Source organism: Octopus bimaculoides, chromosome 18 (assembly GCF_001194135.2).
Source record: "Octopus bimaculoides isolate UCB-OBI-ISO-001 chromosome 18, ASM119413v2, whole genome shotgun sequence".
Classification (NCBI taxonomy): Eukaryota; Metazoa; Mollusca; class Cephalopoda; order Octopoda; family Octopodidae; genus Octopus; species Octopus bimaculoides.
This window is the reverse complement of record NC_068998.1, coordinates 50,755,514-50,768,764: the sequence shown is the minus strand read 5'-3', so window position 1 is coordinate 50,768,764 and position 13,251 is coordinate 50,755,514. Positions and strand designations below refer to the sequence as shown.

Here is a 13,251-nt window from a genome sequence, read left to right as displayed (position 1 = left end):
TGTGTGCTTGTGTTTGTGTGTGTGTGTGTCTGCGTGCGTGCGTGTGTGTGTGTGTATTTGTGTGTGCGTGTGTGCGCGCATGTGTATGTGTGTGTGTTTGTGTGTGATTGTGTGTGTGCGTGTTTAAACGTTTGTTTTTATGTCCAGTTGCAATAAAAACAATTCTACATTAATCAGACGGGTTTCTCTATACTTTTCTAGTGTTCAAATTTATTACTCTTAAACAAGAGTATTATTGACAGTAACTTCGAAGTTTCTGCCAGTAAAGCCATCGTCGCACGACGGTTTAACTTGCCCGACTTCGAAGTCACTGGTAATGATATTCTTATTTAAGAATGACACACACACACGTATGTAGTTATCATATCTAGCTATAACTTCAAGATTGCCAGTGAAGACGCGTGGCCTCCTGGTTAGAATATTCGGCTCATAACCGCAAGATTGTGAGTTCAATTCCCGGCGGCACCTTATGTCCTCTCGTTGCGTTGCTCCAGTCCTCTTAAGCGGCAAGAAGTAGCTGCACCTGCAAGTCAAAAAGATCTTGTCTTGTCACAATCAATCTCTCCGAGGACTACATTAAGGGTACTCGTGTCTGTGGCGGTCTCAACCACTTGCAAGTTAATTTCACGAGCAGGCTGTTCTGTTGATTGGATCAACTGGAACACACGTCGTCTCAACCGACGGAGAGCCAGGTACAAGAACGGTTCACTAGTTAAAATGTTCACTTCGCAAAGATGCAGTTTCGAGTTTAATCCCATTGCATGGTAGCCCGGAAGACACCTTCTATGGTAGTTCGTTTCCGCTTTATATATTTCGAGTGAATCTGAGAGACGGAAACTGGGTAGAAGCCCATCGTATCTACACACACAAGCATACATACATGCACATGTTTTAGGATCGAAATGTAACTAAAATTGAGCTGTTTCACTAATTTTCGAACTGTTTGCATTGAATTTTCTTCAATTTTGACTTCCAGAATTTCGATATTCACAGCTCTTGGTCATCTAGATGCTAGACAGTGGTTCCCAAATATTATCAGGCTGCCGCCCCCTTGGTTCTAAAGCTACATCTCTAGCGCCTCCCCCACCCACTCACCATCATAGACATAAACCATTTTCTGCAGGAAATTCAAAACAATAGTATTTCACAACTAAAACTTAACCTAAATAGCTCTTTATTTTGTTTGCTTTTTTTAACATCCATTGTCCCGTTTTGGTCACCCCATTATCGCCCCATTTCTCTTCAACGCCCCTTGGATCTTTCCACCGCCGCTAGGGGTCGGCACCGCCCACTTTGGCAACCATTGGTCTAGAATGAGGAGAAACTGGGAGACAAAAATGTTTCAAGAAAAACTAATCAGGGCTCTTAAAGCTTCATTTCCGTAGTTAGAACGCACATATCTCACCGGTTACCTTGCTTGAGGGGCCTCTTTCCAATCCAGTCTGCTGTGGCTGATAGAAGTCTGATTGAAATTCATTTTAAAAAGGTAAAATCGATAGGAATTTTACCCCAGTGGTATAAAGCTGCAAAGAATGAGAGAAACAAACTTCGTTAGAATATATAACTTAATACTTATCTTACTGTATGCATGGAAGAAGTACCTTCTCAGTGATCATGTCAAAAACGTGACAGGTCGTTCCTTCTAATCTAACACACACACACACACACACACACACACACACACACACACACACACACACACACACACACACACACACACACACACACACACACACACACACACACACACACACACACAGATGTCATGCTTGTGTGACATGAGATTCGTTCTGTCTGGCCGGCTTATAGATTACTAGTTGCATTATTTTTTGGGTTTGTTTGTTGTGTTTAATATATAAATGACAGGTTTCGGTGGTTATGTGACTTGTTGTTGTAATAATATGTGTTGGAAGGTGAAGGAAGGATATGCGTGCCACGGGATATGTCAGAAATATAGGAAGCTTTATATAACGTCCAACACAATAACGTATGAAATAGATAAGTGAAGGAATAATTATCGGCTTTAATAGCGAAGAGAAAGCTAGATAGAAAGACAGATCGATAGATAGATAGATTGAGAGAAATAGTGAGGAAGAGAGGGCTGGGAAGAGAGAGAGGTATAATGCTGTGAAAGTACTAATAATAAACGGAAGTTGAAGATAATGAACGGTCTCTGAGTGGAGTTGATATCTTATTTTATCACAACTGTTTCACAGTGGTTTTGTTGTTTGTCACTTTACTCTCAGGTATAGTTATAACTCGGATTAGATTCTCCAGACGCGCTGGACGAAATGCTTAACGGTATCACGCCCATCGTGACGTTCTGAGTTCAAATTCCGCTGAGGTCGACTTTACCTTTCACCCATTCGGGGGTCATTCTGTAGAGGAATCAGGGATCATTCACCAAGGGGCCAGAGATATTCATAAGTTGTGACTAGGGTTGAATATTTAAAAAATAGTATTTCGTTAGTGGTGGTCACTACATATATCCTTCTACAGAGAAATTATGAATCGGTCACCTCGTGCTAAATATATTCCTTACAACACAATGCAACTTGATATGTTTATGGAACATTATTTGAAATTCAATTCCAGGAATCATCTTATCTAGATGGCTTTCTTATTGATTTCTTTATGATTTCCGGGTTTTTCCACCCGACCACTTAAGCTTTTGGTAATATTCCAGATCTCACAAAATTGGCGTTTACTTGAAAATCGAAACCCCCCCTCATCTTCTTGTTTCAATCATCTTCTTGCTTCAAACCATAATGGATTGTGCAACACAAAGATGAGACAGTTCGTGACCAGAATCTCATCGTGCCAAACCTTTGTCATGCATTGAACTCAAAACCTGGATATGCTTATATATTAACATTATTGACGGATATTTGTCCTCATCTTGTTCGTTGTTAACACAACGTTTCGGCTGATATCAGGTGTCTTGGGGAAATTTCGAATAAAATTTAGGATTTATGGAGAGTCAAAGTTGGGAACAAAAACAGGACAGTGGAGACATACAAGGAAACCAAACGAAAACAAACATGGAGGGTCGTTAGACCAGAACGAGAGGAAAATAGTGAACGCTGGGAGAAATATTTTCTTTGAAAAGAGAAAAGAAATCCTGGTACAGCTGCTGACCCCTTCTCCCCTTTTCTTCTTTCTCTTCCTACTCAACACCACCACCAACACCACCACCAACACCACCACCAATACCACCACCCACAACCACCACTACTGTTATCATTATGATCATGATCATCGTCATCATTACCATCGTCATCATCATCATCATCATCATCGACGCCCTCACTCCACCACCACATCACCAATCGTCAATGTCATCATCATCATCATCACCATCCCTACCGCAACCACACTCATTGCGAACACCACCGCCGCCTCTGACATCATCATCATCATCATCATCATCATCATCATCATGATCATCATCGTCATCATCTATGAACACTTACAACGTCAATCCTTTGTCCACCAGAGTCTTCCAGTTCAATCAAGGGTGAGTAGCGTTTCGTAATCATGATAAACTCTCGGAAACATTTGTTGCGCAGGTTCGAATCGTTTCTTAAGTAGCTGTGGTGATGATGAGAATGAGATGATGATCATGATGGTGGTGGTAGTGGTGGTAGTGTAGGCGCTGCTGCTGTTAATGATGTTGATGTTAATGTTGATGATGATGTTTTATGGTATAGGTCTGATACAACAAACCTGTGATATAAACAATAAGAACAACACTAAAACCTTCATTTTGTTTACAAGAAACTTCATCGACTAATGTGTCTACTCAATCATGGCTGACCTGGAGGCTAAACAACAGCAGCAGCAGCAAAACTATTATCAATCCTTTCACTGCCGTTACTCATATCTCTTTCACCACCACCACCACCACCACCACCACCACCACCACCACCACCACCACTACTGCCGCCGCCGCCGCCGTCACCGCCGTCACCGCCATTATCACGCCAGTGCCTCGGACGTCACAGCCAATCAAAGGTGATTTAATAGTTTTCCTCCCTTAAAATCCCTGGCGTCATTTGTATGCTTTCGGTGTCTGTCGTCGATGGTTTTTTGCTGTAAATGCTCTCTCATTCAATGAAGATTACTTGGAATTGTGTCGCCTGGGCAGCTGATGGATTTGTCTCAGCTCTGGCTGAGGAGAAAATCTATATGAAATTTTATCAAATGGCCAGTATGTAATGAACCATGTAGGTAATGATTAATACGAGTATATATAATTATATAAATATAATTATAATAATAAAGGCACTAATGAATAACGCCACGTGCTAGAAATAGACACCAAATGGCTATAAGAACTGCATGTATTTGCTCCATTAGCACGGATTGAAAGTGAGGAAAGTGAATAAATGAAATTTCTTAAAACTGGTTTAAACTATAAATCGATTTCTGATTTTGAGATGTAAAATCTCCTTACCTTCATCAGTACAGTCTGACCAATTGTACATAATCATAAACATTTATACATGCTAATACTAATATTACGTATCCAAAATCAAATATATAAATGTTCACATTTATATACGAGCTAAATCTAATTTATCCACTTCAACACATGCATATACGACCGGAAATAATACCGCAGTAAATATTCTGGTCCGAACAATTTGTATCTATTTATTTGATAATCAAGGATAAAATCATTATAAGATCCTATCAAGTGGCCAGTATGTAATAAACCATGTAGGTAATAATTAATACAGGCATATATAATTATATAAATATAATTATATAAATATAATTATAATAAGCGCACTGCAGTGTTGAAGTGGATAAATTAGATTTAGTTCGTATATAAATGTGAATATTTATATATTTGATTATGGATACGTGAAATTTCTATTGGTATGTAGAAATGTTTATAATTATATACAACTGGTCAGACTATAGCGATGAAAGAAAGAAGATTTTACATCTCAAAACCAGAAATCGATCTATAGTTAAACCTCTTTTAAGAAATCTTATTTGTTCACTTTCCTCGATTTCAACCCGTGCGAATAGAGCAAGTAACTGTAGTTCTTAGAGCCATTTGGCGTCTATTTCCAGCATATGGCGTTATTCATTAGTGCCCTTATTATAATAATTATATTTATACACACACACACACACACACACACACACACACACACACACACACACACATATATATATATATATATATATAGTATAGACTTCTGTACAGTTGCCGTTTCCCAACAAATTCACTCACAAGCCGTTGGTCAACCCGGTACTCTAGCGAAAGGCCCTCCCCTAAAATGGCGTGCAGTAGAACAGACTCCAAAACCACATAGATACAAATCAAAGTTCATAATCCACACAGCCCTGCTCGTGACAATATCTTCATTCCTATTAATTCTCTCTTCATTCTCATTAATTCTTCCTCACAATCTTATTCTTGTGTAACGATTTCATTTACGTCTAACTTGCTTTATATAAGAATATTAAATTGAACCCAATACTCGACTACTATGTTATTTCATTGACCCCCACCGGAAAGCTAGAAAGTAAAGCTGGCCTCTGTGTCATTCGAGATCAGAACGCAGAGCAAAAGTAAGATAATATTATTTTCTTTTTGTTTTGCTTGTTTGAAGAGTAGTCTTTCGAGACAGACAGTTTCCGCTATTTCTTGCTGAACAGCCTGTATAAGAACTCACTTCCTGTATAAGAACTCACTTCCTGTAAAAGAACTTACTTCCTCCACCAAATCGACATAACTTGTATAGGTGCTCGATGTACCACACGTCAGAGATTGAAGCGACCGCAGAGTAACATAGAAAGAAGTGTTTTCCTCAAGACCTCAACATGCCACCCAGTTTGCGAATCGAAATCACTTTCGCACAATCATGAGTGCCACACCCTAGCCACAAGGCAACGCATAAGATAAACTCACATAAGATAAACAGCACAAAGTATTTGATCTTCTGCTCTACCGATTTTAACAATCAAACCACCAAGTATCGATTACGTATATTATCCTTGCTGTAAAATTAGCAAGAATAACGTCCAGTTTAATCAGAGGTTTTCTTTCAATATTTCTCTTTTCGATCAAAGAGTCGCCTTCCACTTCATTACAGATCTCTTTATTGCTATTCATATGGAGCTTCTCACTTTGAATATTTATTGAAGATCGCTATATTTATGGCTGTGCATTAAAAGAAGTTCATTACGCAGCCGCTTGGCCTCGAGTTCAGTCCCAAAGCGCGGTATACTGTGCAAATGTCTTTTAATGTAGCTTTGGGCCGATCAATGCCTCGTGAGTAAATTTGTTGGCAGACAGAAACTGTGTGGAAGCCCCTCGTCTATACATACATACATACACACACATATAATGTGTGTGTGTGTTTATGTATGTAAGTGATCTGGTTGTTCGTCCGCAATAGGCTGCTCTGATTATCAATGTTGCTTCCATCCCGGAACTTTCCTGTGAGATATCCATGTCTTCTCATGATATGTTCTCATCCTTTCATCTGATGATACGTTGCAATTATTTAAATTCTACATCTGAGAAAGAAGCTGGTTTCTAACAAAGATACTCAGCCCCAACGTTGGAACATAGACAATGAAAACAATGTCACATTATAAACTTGCGAAAAAGTTTGGCTATTTTTACTGTTCCAATGACAGATGGTATTTGTAATGTGTGAGATAGTTGGTTTCTTTCTGAAAATCCAGACTCTGCATGTATGTATGTATGCATGTATGTATGCATATATGTATGTATGTATGTATGTATGTATGTATGTATGTATGTATGTATGTATGTATGTATGTATGTATGCATGTATGTATGTACGTATAAACATAATATAGCGTCTACCAGAAAATCTAAGAGAAGTTTTATATAGACATTACCGAGACTTTAAATTGTAAGACTTGTTCTTCAGATGTAAACAAATATAAATACGTTAATCATGGACATATTATGTTTTTCTTTTCTTATACCTGTACCTTCTTCAAGCACATATCGACACACACGCGCGCACATGCTCGCGCACATACACATATATATATATATATATATACGAATAGACACACATATACTATTTACATATATGCGTGTGAATGTGTGTGTGAACAAGCTGGTAATACGTCGACGCATGTAGCTGCAAAAAAAAAAGAGAGTGCTCAATACATAATAGTGGAATAAAACTATCTTTATTTCTCAGTAAATCTCATCATTTGTCACTCGTTTCTATGCGCCAAGCCATGAAATTATGCGTGTGTGTTCGTATTTGTTCCTCATTATAGCGTGACAACTGGTGTTGGTTTGTTTACGTCCATGCAACTTGGTGGCTCGGCTAAAGAGACCTATAGTATAAGTTCCAATACATAAAAATAAGAACTAGGGTTCATCGATTAAATCCTTCAAGATGACCCCCTGCATAATAACAATCGAATGATTGACAAGTATATCTTATATAAATAAATCATTTATATAATAAAGGATAAAATCATTTATGATCTTAGTGGCTAGTGAATATACAAACCTTTTTCTAAACCTTTTTCTATTTTCTCTCCCTGTTTATTTGTGTGTTCCTTTCTGTCGAAGAGCGTAGGCTCGAAACGTAAAAGACTTTCTCACTTGCCGAGCGTTAAACTAATACAGCTGTTTGTTGCTTACACACTCGTCTTCGTCTTTTGTTTTGTTTTTTGTAAATACTCACTATATATATACATCTATTAGCGGGTTGTCTTAGCTTCTCATGCTAGTTATAATTTCTTGGGCATAAAAAAAAAAGAGCTGATCGTGCCTTTTTTTTCACGTGCACAAAACTTTACATAACTCTAGTTATCTGTGTTGTGTTTCACTGTCGTTCGTTTATTCACTTACCTGTGCGTGTGTGCGTGTGTTTGAGTGTTAGTGTGTGAGCGGATGCGCATTTTATTATATGTATAGATGAGAGATGATAATGATGATGATGGAGGTGGTGGTGATGGTGGTGGTAGTTATGGTGGCGCTGTTCAGAGAAGAATCGTAAATCGGTAAAACAGTTTCTGGCTCTCTTTCTTTTCTCTTACCTCTATCACAGCTACAGCTTTTTCTAGCCGCCCACTATCAACTCCTCCCCACCACAACAACAGCAACAACAACAAAAAGCTGCTACTACTACTACCATCTCACTACATCACCACGTCCACTAGCATCATCATCACCACAATCACCACTACTACCACCACCACCACTACCATTATGACGACGACGACGACCATCACGATCGCCACCGCCACTACTACTACTACTACTACTACTACTACTACTACTACTACTACTACTACTACTGTTTTCCCCCTTGCCATTGATGCCGGTCTCCATGGCAACAAGCCAGGGCCACGATAAACAAATCACCATTGGTGCAGACAGCTGCAATTAGCGATGATGTCATATCCTCCGCTGCACCTCATCGCTGTCTGTCTGTCTGTCTGTCAGTCTGTTTGTCGCTGCACATTGCATTACCTGTTGCTACAGCACAGCTGTTGCACACATAGCAGCAGCTGCTGCTAATGCATCGATTGTTTATAGTAGCAGCAGCAGCGACAACAACAGAGCAGCAGCGATAAGAAGAACACCAGGAGCTACAGCAGCAGCAGCAATAGTAGCCGCATCATCAGCATCAGCAGCCGCAGTGGTAGCAGCAGGCTCTGCAGCTTCATATCACAGGTACCAGAAAAAATGTTGCTGTTTGTTATCCTCCTCCTCCTTCCCCTCCCCCTCCTCCTCTTCCCCTTCCTCCGTATCGGGTTCCTTTTGTAACACCACCCTCGCCCGGCTCCCTTCTTTTTACTACTACTACTACTACTACTACTACTGCTTCTGCTTCTGCTTCTGCTTCTGCTTCTGCTGCTGCTTCTGCTGCTGCTACGGCTTCTGCTGTAGTTGCTAGTGTTGTTACGACTACTACTACTACTGCTTCTGCTGTTGCTACTGTTGTTTCTACTACTACTACTACTACTACTACTACTACTACTACTACTACTACTATTACTATTACTATACTACAACATCCGCCATCACCACCGCAGCTCATCGTAGTGAATTCGTCTATTGATTGATAACAAATGTCAGTAAGTTCGAATAAAACAATGAAAGAAAGAAAGAAAGAAAGAAGACGGAGATACCGCGGATGAAATCGAACCCTCTACCGCGACATTACTGGATATTTAATTTGCTAATTTAGGAGGCGGCCTGGCAGAAGTCGATCGCAGTGAGATCTGAACTTGTTATATTAGAATAGTTTTAGAAAACAGTCAATGGATTTCGACGGATCAAAAATCATAAATCTTTTATTTGTTTCAATTATTGGACTGAGGCCATGCTGGGGCACAACCTTGAATGGTTTTGATGAGCACATTGACTCCAGTATTTATATTTATAAGGCCCTGGTACATGTTCTATCGGTCTCTTTTGCCGAAAGGCTTAGTCATGGGGACGTAAAGACGTGAACACCGGTTGCGAATCGGCGGTGAGGGACAAACAGACATAAAGACACACACACATACACATATATGCATATATGCATATACTGTAGGCTTCTTTCAGTTTCTGTCTTCCATATCTACTCACAAGGCCTTGGTCAGCCCGAGGTTATAGTAGAAGACACTTGTCCACTGTACCACGTAATGGGACTGAACCCGGTACCATGTGGTTGAGAAGCGTAGTTCTACACAACCACACGCGCGCGTGCACACACATACACACGCGTATATACGATGGATTTCTTTCAGTTTCCGTCTATCAAATTCTGTCACAAGGCTTTGGTCGATCCGGGGCTGTAGTAGAATACGCTTGCTCAAGGTGCCACGCAATGGAACTGAACTGAAGACGACAAGGTTGAGAAGCAAGCTCCTTAACCACACAGCCACACCTGCGCCTAGTAAGGTTCTTACACGTTGATAATTATTTTGTAAAGGAGTAAATAAGGCCCTCGCTTTTCTGGTGCGTGAGTTTAGTCGTTTATTCCGACCTCAGTAACTGATTGCTACTTTATTTTATCGATCTCAGAAGGATGGATGCTAACCTTGACCTCATTGCTAGTTGAACTCCGAACTTAAACAGCTGAATTATAAAGGATTTTGTTTGACGCTCTAATGATTCTCTTAATCAATTACCATTACAATTTATTCTAAGATTGCAGGTCAAAAATTTATGAGCAGGTGGTTGGTCGCTTATTGGATAAAGAACCCCTTGGGCCATGAATGATCATGGGATTGCACCTTGAAAGTTTCCCTCCAAGACACAAGACCGGGCAAGGTTGTTTGTGGATGACCAGTAGTCGCCCATGCATATCAGCCTCCCCTTTCCATGCCACCGATCCTATCCAAAGGAAAGGCCAAAGGGGCCGATACAACTTGGCACCAGTGACGTCGCAACTCATTTCTACAGCTGAGTGAACTGGAGCAACGTGAAACAAAGTTTCTTGCTCAAGAACATAACATAACACACAGCTCGGTCTAGGAATCGAACTCATTATCTTATGATTGTGAGCCCGATGTTCTAACCACTGAACTATGCACCTTCTTATATAACCAAGTGTTTGACTGTCGCTTTATTTTATGCAGCCCCAAACGGATAAAATGAAGTGCTGACCTCACGTTACGATTTGAAATCGTAACGTAAAGAACTGGAACCAAAACTGCAAGACGAAGGAAGAAGGATAAAAACAAAAAAAAAAAAAGAAGCAGAATAGAAAAAAAGAACAACGGATAAGAGAGACGTGTGTGAGACAGGTTACAAAAATGTATGAGAATTTACAAAGAATTGGAATAAATATAATGGTGTGTTACGAAGTGCTACAAAGAAATGGAATGATAAAGTGTTGTGTAAACACCTGTGGCTCTCAAGTCTGTTTACCTTCGCACCAGACTGGAGACAAAAAAACAAAAAACAAAAAAACAGCGAAAGAACAACAAAAAGTCATGGTTTAAAGATAAAAAGGAAAGAAACATATTCATAAGACTAATATTCTTTTATTCTTTTATTCTTTTATTCTTTTATTCTTTTATTCTTTTATTCTTTTATTCTTTTATTCTTTTATTCTTTTATTCTTTTACACGTTTTAGTTATTTGACGGTGGCTATACTGGAGCTCGGCCTTAAAGGGTTTTTTATTTGTCGAAGAAATCAACCCCAGGACTGATTTTTTGTAAGTCTAGTACTTCATATTCTGTCGGTCTCTTTTGCCGAACCGGTGGATTACGGGACGTAAACACACCAGCATCGGTTGTGAAGCGATGGTAGGGGGAACAAACACAGACTCAAAGACACACACAACACACACATATTAATGACGGGCTTCTTTCAGTTTCCGTCTATCAGTTCCCCTCACAAGGCTTTGGTCGGTCCGAGGCTATAGCAGAAGACACTTGCTCGAAGTATCACGCAGTGGAACTGAACCCGGGACCATGTGGTTGGGAAGCAAGCTTCTTACCACACAACCATGCCTACACCTATAGAAAGAAATCGTCCCTGGGTGGGCAATTCGTTTCTATAGGTGCAGGCGTGGCTTTCGTTTAATCTTGTTTTATCAATCTTATGTAAGTATGGCTGTGTGCTGACTGAGGCAATGACTGTGTGGTTAACATGTCCGATTGGTAACCTGAAGGTTTTAGATTCGATCCGACATGGAAATTTGGGTATGCGTACAAACGCCGATCGTATCAATTCAGCTCATTGTCTGCGAGTCGCTGCAAACAGAGCAGCCCTAGTATATGCCAGGGCATAACGAGCCTTTGATAAAAAGAAGGTTGATAGCAAATAGACATGCTAACTACAGGAATCAGACCTTTCTACAACAAACGGAAGAATAGATACTCCCAACCAAGGCCGGTCAGAACGATGAAGGAGTTTATCACCACTGACAGATATTTCGGAGATAGCCTCACCCCGGCCCCTTTCTGAGAGAGACTGACTACCCTACTCCGAGCCTTCACTCATTTCCTACCGACCTAAAAATTCTAATTGAATCAGACCTCAAGCACTGTAAATGAACAGTTGATCGAATGCAAAATACAAAGACCTTGCTGTATCCTGATTAACGTGTGTTTCGGTTAATACACATCACTTAAGTATAACACTAATCACCTCGGTACCCGATGGCCACAGTGCTTAGCTCGGCTACCAGCAGAGCTATGATGCTGAAAACTTTCCTACATTGAGTCCTTCATGGGGAGTGTCACCATTCTTATCTGAAGTTCTCTGAAGTTTATCTGAAGTTTATCTGAAGTTCTCATACAGAGGGCCAAACAAGCCTGATATACTTCTATAAACTTCGCAGGCAAAACCATCAAGTACTGGTCACTTAACGATTCGAAAAGCTGGACATTCTGCAGAGCCGATAAATCTTATTTTCGATGTTCCAAATCTGTTGTAAATCACAGCAGATCGTCGGGGGTAGGTACCGGATTCCACTCTCCCACCATCACACTCCTCTCTGATTCGGATGCCACGGGGGCTCCCTCTGCTGACTCGGCCCTGCCAAACGCATCTTAACTGGTCAGCACAACTATCGAGTTTAGCCTCAGGATATTTCGTCAAGTGCCATTCTCTTGGCGTTGCAATAGTGGTAATGAAGATTATAATGATGATGATGGTGATGATGATGATGATGGAGAAGGTGCTACGATGATGATGATGACGTTGACGACGGTGGTGATGGTGGTGGCGGTGGTGGTTAAAGTGGGTGGTGATGATGTTGATGGTGGTGGTGGGTGGATAATGACGAAAACGTTGGTGGGGGGAGGGTGCTGTCTAGATGTTGACGACGATGATAATAAGTAAGAGGAAGATAATGGTGGTGGTAATAATGATGGTGAATACACCGATGATGATGATGATGATGATGATGGTGACAATGATGATGGTGCTGGTGGTGGTGATAAGGTCGACAATGTGGCATACAACAACAGCAACGACGGCCTTGGCTACACACGATGCTCCGCTGCTTCTTCCATCACTGCTGTTATCCACCGATGAAGCTGCTGCTGCTTTTGCGACGAACAGCACCACCAGTTGTGTGTGTGTGTGTGTGTGTGTGTGTGTGTGTGTGTGTGTGTGTGCGAACACAATTACGTTCATTTGTACACACGCGCGCATATATATTATACGTAAGTGTGTGTGTACGCGTGTGTAAATAAATATATATATGTATATATATCCAAGCAAATGCTTATTTGCCACGCTGGTGCTCCAGCATGACCGCAACTGAATGGCTGAAAC

General features: G+C 40.5%; 1 protein-coding gene across 1 annotated transcript in view; it reads left to right on the top strand.

The window, feature by feature from the left end:
• The first annotated feature begins 8,582 nt into the window (after positions 1 to 8,582).
• Positions 8,583 to 13,251, top strand: part of LOC106875521 (ABC transporter F family member 4) — a 114,636-nt gene continuing 109,967 nt past the window's right edge. Inside the window, exon 1 of the mRNA XM_014923710.2 lies at positions 8,583 to 8,698. The gene's annotated coding sequence lies outside the window, so the exon portion shown is untranslated. The remainder of the gene's footprint in view (positions 8,699 to 13,251) is intronic.